This window comes from Microtus pennsylvanicus, chromosome 5 (genome assembly GCF_037038515.1).
Source record: "Microtus pennsylvanicus isolate mMicPen1 chromosome 5, mMicPen1.hap1, whole genome shotgun sequence".
Taxonomy (NCBI): Eukaryota; Metazoa; Chordata; class Mammalia; order Rodentia; family Cricetidae; genus Microtus; species Microtus pennsylvanicus.
The window spans coordinates 131295402-131299217 of record NC_134583.1 but is presented as its reverse complement, the minus strand read 5'-3'; the positions used below and the strand labels follow the sequence as shown (position 1 = coordinate 131299217).

The 3816-nt window shown below is 47.3% G+C and overlaps 1 pseudogene; it reads right to left on the bottom strand.

Annotated features, from left to right (window-relative positions):
• Positions 1–1735: 1735 nt before the first annotated feature.
• Positions 1736–2457, bottom strand: LOC142850583 (small ribosomal subunit protein eS8 pseudogene; annotated as a pseudogene).
• Between the last annotated feature and the right edge of the window lie 1359 nt (positions 2458–3816).

Sequence of the window (3816 nt, the reverse complement as noted above, 5' to 3'; positions counted from 1 at the left end):
TGCACACACATACCCACTCATACACACACACACACACGCACACACTCGTACACACACATTCACATATAAATGACAGGCAAGTAGGAGGAGAAAGATTTCAGCAGAAGAGGGAGTGGGACTGAGACAGGGGGATGAGAAGGATGAAAGTTCTTTATCTACATGTATGAAACTGACAATAAATGCAGAATAAATCTTTTTTTTTTTTCAAGATAGGGTTTCTTGTGTAGTCTTGGCTGTCCTGGAACTCATTCTGTAGACCAGGCTGGCTTTGAACTTACAGAAACCTGCCTGCCTCTGCCTCCTGAGTGCTGGGATTAAAGGTGTGCACCACCGCACCTGGCTAATGTATGATGTGACTAACTCTTTGTCTTTAATAGCACATTGATTGAGGTCTAATTTGCATTCTGTAACACTCACCCATCCGAAGCATGGACTGAGCGAGGTTTGAGAATGTCTCGTTGCTCAACTGTACAAAGTTTCGTCATCTGAGAAAGCTGCTAGCCATCCCATTTCCCCATTTCCCAGTCTTTCACAAGTACCTACCTACTTCCCATTTCTGTGTCATTGTAGACTGTAGAGTTTCATGGAAGTAAAGTCAGGCAAGATGTGGTCTGCAGTTGGAATTTTCTTTGGGCTGCTAACCAGCTCCCAAATAAAGACATGGAGATTTACTATTAACTATGAATGCTCTGCCGTAGGTTAGGTGTCCCACTGGTTCTTTGACTTAATCTACCCTGCTTCTATGCATCTACATTTTACCTCTGTCATGTGACACCACACGAGTCTGTTAAAGGGTCTCAAGAATTTATCTAGGTATAGGCTAGGGACAAACCTTCAGCGATAGAGAACCAATCAGACACTACTGCTGATCCAGCCGCCTTCATCCAGTCGTTCTGCCCAGGGGTGAAGAGCACCAGCTGCAAGCTGTCTCTCTGCCACCTGCTCCGCTCTGACCACCCAAGAGAGCAGGAGAGAAGAGAGTGTGACCCTCTCCCTCGGCTGTCAAGTTCCGTCATAGGCAGACAAGACCACACTCCAGGGCTTGCGGCCCCAAAAGTCATTGGCTAAATGGATCATGTCCTATTTTGCTGCTTCCTCCGTGTCTGGTGGCATGCCCCTGTTTTCATTTCCTTTTCTTTCTTCCTCAAACCTAAATTCCTCCTCCTTCTTACCCTCCCTGTTGGGAAGTTCTGCCTAGGTCTCCTGTCTTACTATTGGCTGCTCAGCTTTTTATTAGACCTATCAGGTGCCTTAGGCAGGCGTGCTAAAACAGCAACAAATCTTTTTTTTACATAAACAAATGCAACACATCTTTGCATAGTTAAATAAAAACATCTCTCAACAGCAGTCCTTTGGGACCTACTTCCTTCACTTAGTTGTTTTCAAGGCTCATCTATGTTCAGTACATATCTAGACCCCTTTCCCTGCTGATGGTTTCCCATCCTACTGACACACCACATCTCACGTGTTCATCTATGTTCATGTGCTCACTCATTTTCTGATAGACATTGCTTTATTTTCATGGCTTGCTTTATTTTGCATTTATAAGAATGTTTGTGTTCTATGTGTGCACATAAGCATTTGGTCTGTGTGTGGAGGCTAGAAGAGGGGGTGGGACTCCCTAGTGCTAAAATTACAGGAGATTATGAGCTGCCTAACACAGAGTTGGGAACTGGACTAGGGTCTTTCAGAAGAGGATTCACTCTTAACTGCCGAACCATTTCTTCAGCTCCTGTTTTCATTTTTATTTTTTATTATTTTTTTTTACAGAATAATAAACACCTTTATTACATGAGCTATGATGGTTTATTTGCCTTTCCGGGCTTTGATCTTCCTCAGATAGAACTCCAGCTCCTTGCCTTCTAGCACGTAGCCATCGGCTCTGCCACACTGGCCTGGTCTTGAGGCGATCCAGGCCAGAAGCTTGCCCTGCTGGAACTGCTCCCCCAGAAGACTGCTGATCTTGGCGTTCTTTTTCCTTTCATCGTATTTCTTCTGAATTTTCTTTGATCGTTTTTTGTTTAATATTTCTTCCTCCTCAGGAGTCAGCTTGGCCCCCTTCTTGCGGCCCAGGGGCAGTGCATAGTGGGACTCGTACCACTGTCGGTACGGGGTGCTGTCAATGAGCACGATGCAGTTCTTGACCAGAGTCTTGGTGCGGACCAGCTCTTTATTGGATGCATTGTAGACGACGTCAATGATCCTTGTCTTGCGAGTACAGCACTCAGAACCCCAGGAAAAGTTCCCCACATCCAATCTTAGGGCACGGTACTTCTTATTGCCTCCTCGCACACGGACCGTGTGGATGCGACGAGGGCCAATCTTAGTGTTAGCCGTAGGCCGTCCCAGCTCATACTTCCGCTTCTTGTGGTAGGGCTTTCTCTTGCCCCCGGTCTTGCGGCGCTTGTGCCAGTTGTCCCGAGAGATGCCCATCGCTCGGCGCTGGCAGGAAAGAGGAAGCGCCCTGTTTTCATTTTTAAATGAGTTTTTGTTTTGGTATTTTCTTTGCCATTTTGAGACAAGGTCTCAGCATATAGCCCATGCCATCCTGGAAACCAGTCCTACTACCTCATGCTTCCAAGTGCTGGGATCACAAACAGGAGCCGTCACACCTAACATTCAGAACACGATTTGGGCTGTATTTTCTTCTCTCTTAGGCATGTAGCCAGGAGTACACTTGCTGGACATGGTGTCCCACTTTCAGTAATGTGGTGACACGGAGGCTGCTTTCCAGAGTGGCTATGCCATGCTGCATCCAACCAGCGGTACAGAAAGGATCCAATGTCTCCAGATCATTGCCAATGCTTACAAAACCTGTCTTGTTTACAACTATCCTAGTGGGTGCGAACAGGTCCAGAACCTAAACTTCAATGTCTGTTCTACACGGGAGGTACTTAATGGATATTTTGTGTATGCTGGGGCAGTGGTGGGTGGTGGTGGTGTTGTGGGGTGGACGACAGGCACGCTCAAGTGCAGAGGCCAGAGGATGACGTCATGTGTCTTCCTTTGCCTCCCCCCCTTATTTTTGATACCAGTTCTCTCAGTGAACCTGCAGCTCACCATTTTGGCTATGCTAGTTGGCCACTGAGGTCTTGGAATCTGCCTGCCCCCATACCCTGATATTAGGGTTCCAGGCACAGGTGGCCATGCCCAGCTTCTATGTGGGTGCTGGGGATTTGAACTCACGTCTTCCTGCTTTCACAGGGACTGCTCTTACCTGTGCTACTGAGTCCTTACTACATATTGTTGAATGAATGAAATAACAAGCCATGTCCTCATGGCCAGTGGGTATTCTGGGTAATGAAGCAAAGCAGCCACAGCATGTTGGCCAGGAGCGTCAGTGAGAAGGGTGCGGCCCCTAGGACTGTGGATACCCCGGTCCCATTCCTACAGCTTGACTCATGGGAAAGATGGGGTCTAGGAATCCATACTTTATGTAACTTATTTATTTGGACATAGGTCTTGCTATACAGCTTTGACTGGCCTGGAACTTACCAGGCTGGCCATAAACTCTGCCTCCCCAGTTGTCTTGGTTAGGGCTTTTATTACTCTGAAAAGACACCATTGACTACGACAACAGTTAGAAAGAAAACATTTAATTGGGGTGGCTCCCTTACCATTTCAGAGGTTCAGTCCATTCTCATCAAGGCGGTGTGCAGGCAGATGTGGTGTTGGAGCTGAGAGTGCTCTTGCAAGCAACCGGAAGTCAACTGACTCACACTGGGGGAAGCTTGAGCAAAAGTGACCTCAAAGCCTGTCCCCACGGTGACGCACTTCCTCCAACAAGACCACACCTCCTAATAGTGCCACTCCCTT